Source organism: Zea mays, chromosome 2 (assembly GCF_902167145.1).
Source record: "Zea mays cultivar B73 chromosome 2, Zm-B73-REFERENCE-NAM-5.0, whole genome shotgun sequence".
Lineage (NCBI taxonomy): Eukaryota > Viridiplantae > Streptophyta > Magnoliopsida > Poales > Poaceae > Zea > Zea mays.
Genome location: NC_050097.1, coordinates 136,743,966 through 136,760,337, shown reverse-complemented (window position 1 = coordinate 136,760,337; position 16,372 = coordinate 136,743,966).

The following is a 16,372-nucleotide window of genomic DNA, read 5'->3' as shown; positions in this document are numbered from 1 at the left end:
TAAAATGCCACAATTTCATAATCATAATCATAAGGAACCATAATATCATAAAGTAATTCTCATCATGTTCGTTGATTTGGGTAAAGCACTAGCTAGTAGCTGATTATATTAACCCAACCCAAAAAGGTGATCAAGGACATGATAAATAGAAAGCTAGTCAATCCTTAAGTTAATCATAGTATGCGGGATAATGAATTATAAAGTACATAGGACATAATAGGTCAACATGCCTGCACCAAACTGTTGCTGCTCAAGGGCTTCTTCTGCAACTTCCTCGGCCTCCGCGGACGAAACGTTATCTAAGCGAGTGCCAACATACATTCAACATTCTTGGAACAGAAAGAAACAATACACCATACAAGGGAAAACACGTGCAATACAAGATAACGCTCGCTTCTATGGTCACACGAGAGAAACGCCGAGATCAAAACAAGGTTTGCAAAGTTATTGCGTCTACGTTGTACGAATATGAAATAGAGAGTTTAATTCGACAAACCCGTATTAATTAACATTTATTAAATGCAACTAAATTATCGCCTAGTTTTTAATTAGTTTGCTACACTAACAATTTTTAGTTAGGTAAACAATTCAAATAACATTAACGACTATAAGCGAGATGAAATAACGACGTAAGACGAAAATCGCAACGCGTGAAATAGCACGGCAACACGTGCACGGTACGCGCACAACATGCGTACAGCGCATGGGCTGATGCTACACGCTAGAACTAATTAATAGATAGGATGATTAAACTAAACAATTACTCAATAAACAATAATTCAATTAAGATTAACCACAGTGATGTTGATTTATAAATGCACAAATTAAAATCCTATATTAGATTTTAAATAAAATGTCGTTCTATTAACCTTCGGTCAAACAAACGTTTAAATAAATTAAATAAAATATGCAATAGTAGAGAATAATACTTCTAACATATAGAAACTTTTAATACGAATCTAACACAACTTGAACGGAGTAGATCGGATTTAAAACACAAAAGTTATAGCTATTTTAAATTGAAATAATTTCTGCGCACAGTTTTGAAATCGTACAGGGTGATTTTCGCAAAACAACTTTCTTCCTCCTCCTTCTCCTTCCTCTCAACCATGGGAGAGAGAGGGGGGAGGGGGAGGGCGAAGGGAGGGCCGACTGACCGGCCAGGCGCGGGCATGGCATAGGGCACGAGCGGACGCGCGGGCCACGCCGGCCGCCATCGCTGCCGGGGAGGGGAGGGCACCGTTGCTGGTGAGGGCGAGGGAAGGGAGAGAGGGGCCCTACACGGATGGGAAAATGGAGAAACAAAGAAAACCTAGGTGCAACAATGGTGGAGGCTGACCGGAGAAGACGACCTCGTCGGAGCCGAGCACAAATTCGTCGATTGGGGATGAACCATGGTCCGATCGACGAATCGAAGGCACCGGGACAAAGCTCTCGACTAGACGAATGTAGAGGTACCCTCGGATTCCGCTGATGACGCACGGATCAAAAACAATTGCTCGTCCCGAACTTCGACGAGCAATTCTGGGAGTTTCGGATCGAATCTGAGGATGGGGTTTCGAATTTTGAAAAGGGCTCGACGAGAAGATTCCAGCCATATATATATTTCTAGGCTTTGAAGAAATTTTATTTATCATAATTATCCTATTTTTAAAACTAAAAGTAATTTCAGAAAAATGCTGAAATCATTTTTAATATCCGAAAAATATCTCGAAGGCTGCAAAAATTATAAGAAAAATCCTAGACATGATTCGGCACTCAATGAACTCAAGAAATATATTTAGAACTTTTGAAAGTGTTTTTTAAGTACATCAAATAAATAGATTTTGAATTTCAAAAAATAGAAAAATATTCAAAAAATATGAAAATTTATGGGAAACTTCTACAAGACATATTGACATGTTTCAAACACTTCTTGCACTTGGAAACACTACGCAGTAGTATTAATGCAACAATCATGACACTTCTAGAGCTCATGCCAATATAGAACAAAAATAGCTCTATAATGTTTTGATTAAGGGAAAAAGTGAAGAAAGGAAAGGGTAACACCAGAATTTTGAGTACAGAGCAAAGGAATTTTTATACCCCAAAATTCAGGGTGTTACACAAATAGAGAATGGTGGGGTTATGTTGTCAAATTTTGTTTGGACTAATGTCTTGTCAACTGTCATTTATTCATAATAATGGGCGATTCGTGCATGATTCATCTAAGTTAATATTTGCCTCTAGCATGGGTGAGGACCATCCATGGATACATGAAGAATGGAAGAAGAGTGGGGCTTGTTGGGGGCCTTCGTCTTCCGAAGATCCTCAAAAAACATGATTTAACAATGCTTCCCAAGTGTAATATGTGAACAGGTACCTTCGTACTCGAGTTAAAACTGTACACGATGTGAAAAGCATGGTCGAGACGAAGGCTGATGTTGCTCCGAAGCTACGCGCAAGGGAGCTTCGGCCCAATAGCGGAAAAAGGAACCGACTTAGAGGGGAAAAGGCAATCTAGTCCTCGTTGGGTTGTCCATAAGTCAATAGTAAATATGAAGGGCATGAATGTAAATTTACACAGGCTACGCCCTGTGCCTATAAATAGATGAATAGTACTCCCGTACTGTTCACGCTGACTTGTACTCGCTTGTGCGTCACGCTTGTACTTTTACCTTCTATCAAGCCGAAGGTACGAATGTAATCATGTGTTATTCTTATTCATTCATGATTATATAATAGAAAATATATTATGATGTCATATGATTACCCATGTTGTTTCTCATGTTTCATATGCTTCGTCTTTCATTGATATATGCTGTGATTATGAAGGTAAGTCCTTCATAACCTTCGTCTGAAGATCATTATATCCTTATGAAATAATGCTTCGAAGGACGAAGGACATTAACCATTAATCTATTTTTGTGTTGCCTTGTTCTTAATCTATAGCATTTGAGAACAAGTCTCCAACATTGGCGCCCACCTCCGGTGTACCCACTTCCACAACCTTCGACAAAGCACTGACCTTCGTCATGCCACCGAAGAAGATAACAGCACCAGGGGCTGCTGCACTGCAGCCACTGGACACAAACCAGGAGACTCTCTCTCTTCGAGAGGCTCGAAGTCAGAAGAGAAAGGCCACCAGTCCAACATTCCAGGAGAAGGAGTTGGACCAAGAGATCAAGGACATGGAAATCATCCATCAACAAGTGCAAACGAAAAAGGAGAAGATGGCTCGGCTGGCCGATCTTCAAAGGAAGATCGATGAAGCTACTGAGGAAGTGCGTCAGCTTGCTCAAGATGACCAAGACCGAAGGCCCCAACACAGGGAGCTTCATCAAGAGGGACTATTCAACAAAGATGGATGGTATGATGATTTTAGTCATGATACTTTTACTTTTGATGATGCTTCTCCCTTGGCAGCAGAATTGCAGGCTATCCCATGGCCACAATCCTACAAGCCACCCCAGCTACCCATGTACGATGGGCATTCGGACCCAAAGCAATTTTTGATGAGCTATGAGGCAACAATATCCTCATACGGAGGCAATGCAGCTGTCATGGCAGTCCGTAACGTAGCCCAGACATGGTATTTTCCCTTCGGCCAGGGACAATCACGTCGTGGGAGAAGCTCAAGGACATGTTGGTTACCAGTTTCCAATGCTTTCAAACGAAGCTAGTCACAGCTCAGGCCTTGTTCCAGTGCATGCAAGACTATGAGGAATACCTTCAGGCGTACGTCCGAAGGTTCTTGCGACTGAGGGCACAAGCGCCCACAGTGCCCAATGAAATTGTCATTGAGGCCATGATCAAGGGTCTTCGGCGAGGACCTATGGCTCAATACTTCGCCAGGAAGCCCCCACAAACTCTGGAGAAGCTGCTTCAGAAGATGGATGAGTACATCCGGGCTGACAACGACTTCCGCCAAAGAAGGGAGGAAGCTTACAGATTCTCGAAGATGACCAGAGGCTTTGGAGGAAGAATCCATTCGAGGCATGTCTCGTCAATCCACAACTCCAGTCAGAATGACGACAAAGGAAGCCAGCTTCAGAGGCCACAGTACATCTCACAATATTTGGGGCAACAGCAGAGCTCGTTCAGGTCGCCAGCTCCAAGGGGCAGAGGCGCCAGGGGCTTCGGAGGAAGATATGGGGATCAGCCCAGGAAGATCTATTGCTTATTCTGTGGTGAGAACAAGGGCCATACTACAAGAATGTGCCAAATTACCATTGTGAAGCAAAAGGAGATCGCAGAAGCCGAAGCTCGGTAGAATCAGCCGAAGCAGGTCTTGCACACTGCTTCGTGCCACTCTCCCTACATACCAGAATATGTGGGCAATCATCATGCAACTTCTGTTGCTTTGGCTAGTCATTCACAGGCTTCATGGCCACAGCTCCCACCCCCACCACCACTGCAACCGACCCATTCCCGAAGCCAACAACCAGAAGGGCGCTAGCAACGTGAATTTAGGGAGGAATTCGAAGCTCGCACAGTCAACAGTACTGTGCCAGAATCAAAGCACATTTATTGAGCGATATCCTACCTCTGAAATAATTTTATGTTCTATGTCATTTTGTTTTTCAATAAGGAACAAGCAATGTAAATCTAGTTTTAATTCCTTGTAATAATTTCGCTTTTATCAGAATGAAATATATCTTCTTCACAGACTTACGAAGCTCAAAAATCGCCGAAGCTCAAAAGTCGTTCCTAAGGGAATGCAGAGCTAAAAAATTGCTGAAGCTAAGAAAAGTCGTTCCTAAGGGAGAGCAGCGTAAGTTTTGCCGAAGCTAAGAAAAGTCGTTCCTAAGGGAGCGCAGTGTAAGTTTTCTGCTCAAAAGTCGTTCCAAAGGGAATGCAGAGCCAAATACCACCGAAATATAAGGCGGAGAAGTTCAAAAGTCGTTCCTAAGGGGATGCATAACTTATACCACCGAAATATAAGGCGAAGAAGTTCAAAAGACGTTCCTAAGGGGATGCAGAACTTACACCGAAAAATAAACGGTGAAGCCAAAAAATAAACGGCAAAGAGATTCCAGTCGTTCCTAAGGGAATGAAGAGATTGTGTTCCAGAGTGGGAGTGTGAGTATGTGTCTTCGACATCATTATCATTTCGCATCATATCATCACATCATTTTGCATAGCATCACATCATACATCATATTGCATCAATGACATAATAATGGAATATGGAGCCGATTTTTGAAATATATTGTCAAAGTTACATGAAGTAAGCTTCGACATTCCAGCTTCGTCAGCCTGCACGCAAAAGAGGGATCTCTCTTTCCAAAGCATGGATATCTTTATTTTTACGAACCATGGATCTTATTTCTTTACGAAGCATGAAAAGAAGGGAAGATGTTTTTTCGCCGAAGGCTAAAAAACGGTATGTATGTAAGTTTCATGCATCGTAAAAGAAATAAATTACAATAATTTACATATTCGATCCAAAGTTACACACATCAAATATTACACCTTCGTTACAATAAAAGCACAATGTACATTCTAGTGTCTCTTACAATGACAATTTAAAAATGTTTTTACAATAAGTGCTAGTCTTCTTTCAAGATTTTCTCCGCAACTTCATTTAGCAATTTATTGACGACTTCGTCAACAATAGATTCAACCATATTAATGATTTCCAGTGCTTCTTTCATTTCTGGATAGGCCAGGGGATCGAACGGTTCCGATGGCGGAGATAATTCAGTTGTAGGAAAAATTAATTAGTCCGAAGCCATAAAAACAAATGTCGAAGCTGAACATCAAAAGACATTACCTATACGTTTTTCGCGCTCTGTAGCTTCTTCAGCTTGTCTCGCTTCTATCCAGGCGTCATGGGTGTCTTTTTCACTTTTCTTTATAATTTCATGAGCCATCTCTCGGCCACCATTCACCCAGACATCATTATAGAATTTTCTGCCCATCAAGGTTGCTTCAGCTAAAGGATCCTTCATGTCGTCTGCGGAGAAGGCAGCCCCGGCCTGGGCCATGGTCTTGATGTGATCACATCCCGCCTTCTCCAAGATAGCTGAAATCCCCCGTGCACCGGAAAATGCACAAACATCCCCGCGATCACTTAAGATTTCTTCGAAGCTCTCAGCCTCCCCACTTATCCATTCGATAACACCTTCAGGATCGCCTCGTATGAAATTTTCTTCGGTAGAATAAGCACCCACATTGGCGAAACTAGCTTTTATTTTCTTCACACAGTCCAAGGACTTTTCAAAGCATCTTTCCTTGGATGTGCGAAGTTCTTCAACGTTTTTCTCTAAATGATTTTTCCAATATTCTCTGATTTCTCGGTTAGCTTCTGCGAGTGCGCACTTCTCTTTAGCTTCGGCCAGTTGGCTCCGAGTCTTCAATTTCATTCTTTTGGGCTTCGGCCTGGGCTTTAAAGCTAGCTTCATCTTGTTAACCAGAGAGAATAAGATTTTGTCTTTTTCAAGACCTTCGTTTCTCAGTTCAATTACCTCTGAACGAAGGTTGTTCAGGGCCATTGTATAGCCTTTTTCCTCTATATTTTTCTGTGCTCTAAGGGCATTACTAAGAATCAAGCCCTGCAAGTGGAGAAAAGAATAAGTATGACAAATAAAATACCTCATTTTTCAAATTTAGAGTTAGTTTTTACACCTTTATGCTATTGTATGCTAGGCTGTCAGCAAGATCGTCCTTCGATAAAATCGAAAGACCGTCTTCCAGCTTCGGGAATCCGATGCTTTTACCTACCTCCCGACAAACGAATATTTCTTTATTATCCGGGAGACAGTACAAAAAATCTTCTTCGCCACTGCCATTGAACACTAACACCCCATCAGATATTTCAATTTTTGGGCATAATGTTGCGCTTCTAACATCTCTTCTTGGGATAGTACCTTTCCCGAAGCATGACGAATAATGTAGTCAATACTTTTGTTCGACGCTTCGGGACCAGGAGCTTCGATTTCTTCAGTTGCAATCTGCTCTGTTGATTTTTCCTTAGGGTCAGCACGCTCCATCTCGGTGGGCACTGAAGGCCCAGCTTCGGTTTCAGCCTGAATTGTTGCAGCTTCGATTCCTGCCTGCTTAGAATCAGCTTCGGGTTGCGCCTTGGAAGCTTCGGCAATTTTCCTTGTAGGAGCAGGACTCAAGGTTTTTGTTGTTTATAACACAACATCCAGCACATTTGCCATCCTTCTCCTCTTAGGAGTTACAGTAGAACCCATTTGTACCTTCGGTACTGTTGCCTCTGTTGGAGGGCTCAAAATCTCTGGCATCTTTGTTATTTCTTCAATTTTTGGCTCTTCAGCCTTATCAACCTTCGTCTCAACCATCTTGACTGTAAGCACCTTCGGCATTACAGCCGGCTCTTCAGTGCTCTGCGCAGTCGGTAAAGTTTCTTTTGTTTCGGTAGCAGAAGAGGTCCCTGCGCCAAACTCAGGCACCACGACCGGTTCAATGTAACGCGGTCAGTGGGTAAGGACCTTCACCTTTTTGCCCTTCGGTACAGGCTCAACTGGGGTAGCCGAAGCAGCAGTTTTTCTCTTTTTCCCCTGTCCCCGCAGCGGGTAGCGGTAATCGGGGTACACGAAGGCGATGGCGTCAAAAACTCTGTTCAGTCTTTTCTTTCCCCGACCTCCGAAGGCTGCGGACAGAGCATTATCTTCCTCCTTGGAATATGCTCCAAGCAGTTCATCACTTGTAGCTTCGATACACTTCAGCCAGTCGTCGTTTGGCTCATCAAACTTCTCCATGAATCTGAAGGTATACTTCAGCCGGACCAGTCCACCTTCGCTAGAGTCGGTGGTGGTCTCCTTCGGCATTTCCCAGCTGTCTACAAGCGGCCATACCCTGAAGGTTATATGTTCTTGAATTAAATCTCTTGTCCCAATAAAGGAGCAAACAGTGTTGAAGGCCCTCTGACACTCTTCGACTGTCTCATCAATTTCTATCTTCGACCTTCGAAGGCCGAAGCGGGACCAAATGGGGCGCATGATGACTTCTTTAATGTCTTTCCTCGCTTTCAAATCATTCTTCACATAAAACCATTCTTCCATCCAAGCTCCGGGCCATCTCTTCTGAAATGTTGGCACCAGGTAGCTTGCATTGGGGCGAGCGATAAATCCATAACAACTGAAATTGTTGTGGTACTGTTCTTTACCCATGGCCTTCGTCTCATATAGAAGTTCGTGCATACTATAGAAGCACTTCGCGCTTGGCTCTAGCCCTTGACTCCATAATGCCCAGACAAAAATCCCCATCCTTATTATAGCTTCGGGGGTAATCTGATGGAGGAAGATCTGGTAGATTTTCAACACTTCAACTACAAACTTGCTCAAAGGGAACCGAAGCCCAGCCTTGAAGAAGCTTCGGTAAATTACAACTTCGTTTTCCTCAGAGGCAGGGACGTTGTTGTCTCCACCAGCCCTCACAATAGACATGTCCCGAAATTACCTTCCTCTCATGTTCTCAAGATGACTCTGTTTTATGGTCGATTTCCCGAAGATTGAATGACTTGGCCACCAGAGCTGATCCTCAGAATCTTCATCCCCACTTTCCACATCATAGCTATCGCTGTCACTAGTATCTTTAGATAAACCTTCCAGTATATCCTTAGTAATTTTCTCTGTGTTGGTTTTTGCCATCGATTCAACAAATCCAGCGACATAAGGATCTACAATCTTCTTCTCTTCAAACAGCTTCGCCTCTTCAGTCTCCACAATAACCTTCTTTTCCTGGGACATTTTTTCTCCAGACATGGTGAAAACGTGTCTTTCAAATCGAAACTCAGAGAGCTTGAAAATCTAGCGAGCGCTAGTGAGCAGGAGCTAAAAGATTGAGAAAATAATGCAAATGGTAGAAACATCGTATCAAATGCAGCTGGTGTGAGTTCCTATTTATACGCCCAGTACGCTGCAAAATGGAGGGCCCCGTCTGTCATTGATTATTGCTATTCTAGCAAAGGGAAGGTGTTTTTTCGGACCTTCGGCTTAAGGCCTTCGTCCATGTCGCAGTCTGAATTCGTTATCTTAACAAATTAATACTGCGAGGGGCTACTATTGGGGGCCTTCGTCTTCCGAAGGTCTTCAAAAAACATGATTTAACAATGCTTCCCAAGTGTAATATGTGAACAGGTACCTTCAGACTCAGGTTAAAACCGTACACGATGTGAAAAGCATGGTCGAGTTGAAGGCTGATGTTGCTCCGAAGCAACACGCAAGGGAGCTTCGGCCCAATGGCATAAAAAAGAACCGACTTAGAGGGGAAAAGGCAATCTAGTCCTCGTTGGGTTGTCCATAAGTAAATAGTAAATATGAAGGGCATGAATGTAAATTTACACAGGCTGCGCCCTGTGCCTATAAATAGATGAACAATACTCCCATACTATTTACGCTGACTTGTACTCGCTTGTGCGTCACGCTTGTACTTTTACCTTCTATCAAGCCGAAGGTACGAATGTAATCATGTGTTATTCTTATTCATTCATGATTATATAATAGAAAATATATTATGATGTCATATGATTACCCATGTTGTTTCTCATGTTTCATATGCTTCGTCTTTCATTGATATATGCTGTGATTATGAAGGTAAGTAATTCATAACCTTCGTCTGAAGATCATTATATCCTTAAGGAAATAATGCTTCGAAGGACGAAGGACATTAACCATTAATCTATTTTTGTGTTGCCTTGTTCTTAATCTATAGCATTTGAGAACAAGTCTCCAATAGGGCTCTATCTAGTCAATGGGTTGCTAAATACAATGAATTTCTTCACTGTGGTTTTAGTAGGTCAAAGATCAGTAGCAACATTAGATGTCCTAACAAGTGCTAGAACAATTATTTCCATGACAAGAGGAGTATATCAATAGATGTTTGTAAAATGACTTTATGCCTGGATATGTGATGTGGTTGCAACGCAATGAGGAACTACCTCGTTGAAATATATTGAAAGTTCATAAAAATGAGGAGAGGGTCTATGATAGGATGGAAGAGATGCTTGAGGATGTATGGCATGATCTTTTACTCAATGATTCTGAGAACCCACCTCCACCTGATGATTCTCAGGATCCACCTACGTTATAGGTTCTAAAGTCTTCGAGTTGCTTAAAGGCTTCCAAAGAGCCATTGTGCGAGTACACGAAAGTGACCATCCTCACTTTCATCACTCGTCTTATGGCTATTAAGACAAAGTTTGTATTCCTAAACAGCAGTTACAAGGAGCTTGTGAACTTGATCAATGATATACTTCCAGTGAATCATAAGATGCACAAAGAAATGTATCAGTCCAATAAATTACTCTCAGATCTCGATAAGGACTATGAAAAAATTGATGTCTATGATAATAATTATATGCTTTTTAGAAGGATACTACCGAATGAGAAGAAATGCACAACATGTGGCATGTCAAGGTTTGTAGAAGTTGTAAATGAGAATGGTGTGAGCATGACAACAGAGTTAGCACATAAGCAGCTTTGTTGCATGCCTCTTGTACCTTGGTTGAAACGTTGATTTGTCTCGAAGAATACCACCACACACATGAGATGGCATAAAGAAGGCGTACATGACAATCTTGATGTGATGACGCAACTAGCTGATATTAATGCATGGAAGGCACGAGATGCCTTTGATCTGAGTTTTGCTAGTTATGTGAGAAATGTTTGCATCGGCTTGACAATAGTTGGTTTCTCGCCTTTTTATTGTAATTGTGCCATTGTATTCATGTTGGCATGTGTTTTATATTCTGTACAACCTTCTGCTAACTCTTTGCATGAAATATCATTTTATATTCTTGTGTCTCATCATACTCAGTCTGGAACATCTTGAAACAAAGCTCAATGTTATGATGAGACCCTTGGTTGAAGCCTTGAAATTGTTGTGCGAAGGAGTCGAAGCGTACAACTATTATAAGAAGCAGACATTCAACCTTCGAGATACTTATTTGTGGTTGATATATGATTTCATGGCTTATGGTATTTTTGCTATGGAGTTTTCAAGGAGTTATGGTAAAGATAGTGATTGTTGAGAACACCTATAGGGGGGTGAATAGGTGATCCTGTAAAAATCAAGACTAAACAACACAAACTTGGACTAATATTCAATTAGTGAAAGCTAAGGAGAAGTTTGAGAGAGGAGAATGAGCGGAGAAAACTTCTTCACTTAATTGCTCTTCACAAGATGAGTATTAAACTTAGAACAATTATGAAGTGAATAGGAGTAGAGAGAATCGCACAAGAATAAAGACAAGTTACACAGCGATTTTTATCCCGTGGTTTGGCCAAGTAGAACACTTGCCTAGTCCACGTTGTGGCGTCCCAACGGACGAGGGTTGCACTCAACCCCTTTCAAGTGATCCAAAGATCAACTTGAATACCACGATTCTCTTTATCTCAAGTATATCCCTTTGTGAGGAATCTCCACACTTTGGAGTCTCTCACGCCTTACACAAAATGATCTCGAATGCACATGAGTAAGGAGGGAATAGCAACACACACAAAAGCGAGAGTCGCAACACTAACATGTACACAAGACGAGAACGAGAACACGAAAGCAACACAATGGAGTTACAACTCAGAGAAGTGCTCGAATCTCTATCATAGTGAATCAAATGCACGAATGCAAAGTCTCGGCGTCTTAGGATGTTCAAGAGCTGCTTGGTGTACTGTTCCATGTCTTCCATGTGCCTAGGGGTCCCTTTATAGCCCCAAGGCAGCTACCGTTGGAGCTTCATTTGTAAGGCCATAGTTGCCTTATGTCCGTGGGCGCACCGGACAGTCCGGTGCCCCACCGGACAGTGAACAATGCACGATTTCCTTCCTTTTCTGGCGAAGCCGACCATTGCAGCCATGACCCCTTGGCACACCAGACAGTCCGATGGCACACCGGACAGTTCGGTGTGGCCTGGTGACCGTTGGTGAAGTCCACGCGTCGCCCGCTGATTCCGCTGCCGACCGTTAACGAGGGCGCGACTGCCACACCAGGCAGTCCAGTGCACACCGGACAGTCCGATGAATTATAGTTGCGACTCCCTCAACTTTCCTGAGAGCAGCGAGTTCGTCGAGCACGCTAGTCTGGGCACCGGACACTGTCTGGTGTACACCGGACAGTCCGGTGCAACCGCAGGCTGCTGCAAGTTTGGTTGCGTGAAGCCAAACTTCTCCAATCTAATTTCATTTGATTTGTCAAGGTTCCTTGCACTTAGAGGAATATGTTAGTATCAAAAACAATTCACTAAGGCTAGAGTCATACCTTGATTCTTGATTTGCATCTCTTTGACACTTAGCGCATATCAACCAAAACAATATGTGTTAGGCATCTAATCACCAAAACATTTATAGAAATGGCCCAATGGCACATTCCCTTTCAATCTCATCATTTTTGGTGATTTATGCCTACACATTAAAAGCAACTCAAAATGCAACAACATTTTCAACAATAAGCTAAAGAGTGCAATTTGAAGATCAATTCATCTCACATAGGATTTGGCATATTTGGATCACTTTTGCCACCACTTGGTTTATTTTCACAAAACAAATTGTTTTTCCTATTTCTATGTCAGAAACACTTGTTTTGGCAAATCAAAAGATCTTTCAAGAATAAATTTGATCAAGTGCTAAAAACTCTCCCAATATAACACTAAAATTTTGAAATTCACAAGTGGTTGGCTGATCCAGTTGCTTTGGCCTTAATTTCTCCCCCTTTGGAATTAAGCACCAAAACAAGAGAACTAGTTGGCCCTTTAACCCCACTGCCTCACCAAAATATCAAATAAGATCAAAAGGCAATGAGAACACAAATAAGAACTTGGGACAAGATACATTGATACCGGAATGTAGTGGAAGCCCTTTCTTTGTCCAAGTTCACCTTTTCCCTTTCAATTCAACTTTAAGTCTATATAAAAAATACTCAAGCAAACACGTTAGTCTCAAAGGATTAAGTTGTAGTACATCCACCCCCTAGACATGTGCATCATGTGCATAGGGACTTGTGAGGTCTGGGAATGACTTGTACAACTTGAGCACCAAAAATAAGCAAGTAACAACATTAATGCTTAAAGTAACATGATCAAAGGCATAAAACACATGTATGTTGTAGATCAATCCAAGTTCCGTGAATCTAAGACATTTAGCTCACTATGCAGCCTACAAAAACTTTTCTCATCTAAAGGCTTGGTGAAGATATCGGCTAGCTGGTTCTCGGTGCTAATATGATAAATATCGATATCTCCCCTTTGCTGGTGGTCTCTCAAAAAGTGATGCCTCATGTCTATGTGCTTAGTGCGGCTGTGTTCAACAGGATTATCTTCCAAGCGGATTGCACTCTCATTATCACATAGGAGTGGGACTTAGCTCAGATTGTAGCCAAAGTCCTAGAGGGTTTGCCTCATCTAAAGTAGTTGCGTGCAACACTGTCCTACGACAACATACTCGGCCTCAGCGGTGGATAGGGCAACAGATGTTTGTTTCTTAGAGCTCCAGGACACCAGGGACTTTCCCAGAAACTGACAAGTCCCTGAGGTGCTCTTACTATCCACCTTGCACCCGGCATAATCGTAGTCTGAATATCCGATTAAGTCAAAGGTAGATCCCTTTGGATACCAGATCCCGAAACAAGGCATAGAGACTAAATATCTAATAATTCGCTTAACGACCACAAGGTGACATTCCTTGGGGTCGGATTGAAATCTAGCACACATGCAAACGCTTAGCATAATATCCGGTCTACTAGCACAAAGATAAAGTAAAGAACCTATCATTGACTGGTATGCCTTTTTATCAACGGACTTACCTCCTTTATTAAGGTCTAGGTGTCCGTCCGTTCCCATCGGTGTCTTGGCGGGCTTTGCATCCATCATCCCAAACCTCTTGAGTAAGTCTTGGGTGTACTTCATTTGGGAGATGAAGGTCCCTTCCTTGAGTTGCTTCAGTTGGAATCCAAGGAAGTAGTTCAACTCGCCCATCATAGACATCTCGAATTTCTACATCATCACCTTGCTAAACTCTTCACAAGACTTTTGATTACTAGACCCAAATATTATGTCATCGACATATATTTGGCATACAACCTTAGTAAAGAGACTAGGATCAGCTTTCCCAACCTTGAAAGCGTTAGAAATAAGAAAATTTCTAAGGCATTCATACCATGCTCTTGGGGCTTGCTTAAGTCCATAGAGCGCCTTAGAGAGCATGTAGACATGGTCAGGATACCTGTCATCCTCGAAGCCAGGGGGTTGTTCCACATATACTTCCTCCTTGATTGGTCCATTGAGGAAGGCGCTCTTCACGTCCATTTCAAACAACTTAAAAGAGTGGTGAGCAGCATAGGCCAATAATATGCTAATTGATTCTAGCCTAGCTACAGGAGCAAAAGTCTCCTCAAAATCCAAACCTGCGACTTGGGCATAACCTTTTGCCACAAGTCAAACCTTGTTCCTTGTCACCACACCGTGTACATCTTGCTTGTTGCGGAACACCCACTTGGTTCCCACAACGTTTTGCTTCGGACGTGGCACCAGGCTCCAAACTTCATTTCTCTTGAAGTTGTTGAGCTCTTCCTGCATGGCCAACACCCAGTCCTGATCTTGCAAGGCTTCTTCTACCCTGAAAGGCTCAATAGAAGAAACAAACGAGTAATGCTCACAAATGTTAGCTAAACATGAGCGAGTAGTTACTCCCTTGCTGATATCACCTAGAATCTGATCTACTAGATGATTCCTTTGAATTGTCGCCCGGACTTGAGTTGGAGGAGCTTGTTGTGCTTCTTCCTCCTTATCATGTTTTCCATGTGCTCCCCCTTGATCCATGCCCTCATCTTGAGGTACCTGTTCCTCATCTTGAGTTGGGGGATGCACCAATGTTGAGGAAGATGGTTGATCTTGATCTTGTTGTTCCTGCGGTCACACATCACCTATCGCCATTGTTCATATTGTGGTCGTTGGAACCTCATCATCATCTACATCATCAAGATCAACTTGCTCTCTTAGAGAGCCATTAGTCTCATCAAATACAACATCGCTAGAGACTTCAACTAAACCTAATGATTTGTTGAGGACCCTATACGCCTTTGTATTTGAATAATAACCTAGTAAAAACCCTTCTAAAGCTTTGGGAGCAAATTTTGAATGTCTACCTTTCTTTACCAAGATGTAGCATTTGCTCCCAAATACATGAAAGTAAGAAACATTGGGTTTGTTACCAGTTAGGAGTTCGTAGGATGTCTTCTTGAGGAGGCGATGAAGATAGAGCCGGTTTATGGCATGACAAGATGTATTTATAGCTTCCGACCAAAACCGCTCAAGCGTCTTATATTCTCCAAGCATAGTTCTCGCCATGTCAATGAGCGTCCTGTTCTTCCTCTCTACTACACCATTTTGCTGTGGTGTGTAGGGAGTGGAGAACTCATGCTTGATGCCTTCCTCCTCAAGATATTCTTCTACTTGAAGGTTCTTGAACTCAGATCCATTATCTCTCCTTATTTTCTGCACCTTAAGCTCAAACTCATTTTGAGCTCACCTTAGGAAATGCTTTAAAGTTCCTTGGGTTTTAGATTTATCCTGCAAAAAGAACACCCAAGTGAAGCGGGGAAAATCATCAACAATTACAAGACTATACTTGCTTCCCCCAATGCTAAGATAAGCAACGAGCCCGAAGAGATCCATATGTAGGAGTTCCAGTGGTCTTGATGTCGTCATCACATTTTTGCTTTGATGAGTAGTTCCCACCTGTTTTCCTGCCTGGCATGCTACACAAGGTATGTCTTTCTCAAAACAGATATCGGTTAATCCTAACACATGTTCTCCCTTTAGAAGCTTATGAAGATTCTTCATTCCAACATGTGCTAGACGGCAGTGCCAGAGCTAGCCCATATTAGTCTTAGCGATTAAACATGCATCTAGTTTGGCATTTGAAAATAAACAATGATAGCCCATATGACATAATTAACTTACAGACAATAAATTGTAACCGAGCGATTCTACTAAAAACACATTAGAAATTGAATGCTCGGCAGTGATGGCTATTTTACCTAGACCTTTAACCTTGCCATGATTCCCATCTCCAAATATGATAGTGTCTTGGGAATCGTTGTTCTTGATGTAGGAGGTGAACATTTTCTTCTCCCCCGTCATGTGGTTTGTGCATCCACTCTCAATGATCCAGCTTGTGCCCCCGGATGCATAAACCTGCAAGGTAATTTAAGCTTGGGTTTTAGGTATCCAACTCTTGTTGGGTCCTACAAAGTTAGTCACAAAAGACTTTGGAACTCAGATGCAAGTTTTGTCTCTCTTGCACTTAGGTCCCAAACTTCTAGCAACTACTTTATCATTTTTGCATATAAGAACAAATGAAGCATCATATGTTTGATAAAGCATTGTTGGTCCATTTTATGACTTCCTAGGCGCATGAGAAGCAGCATGATG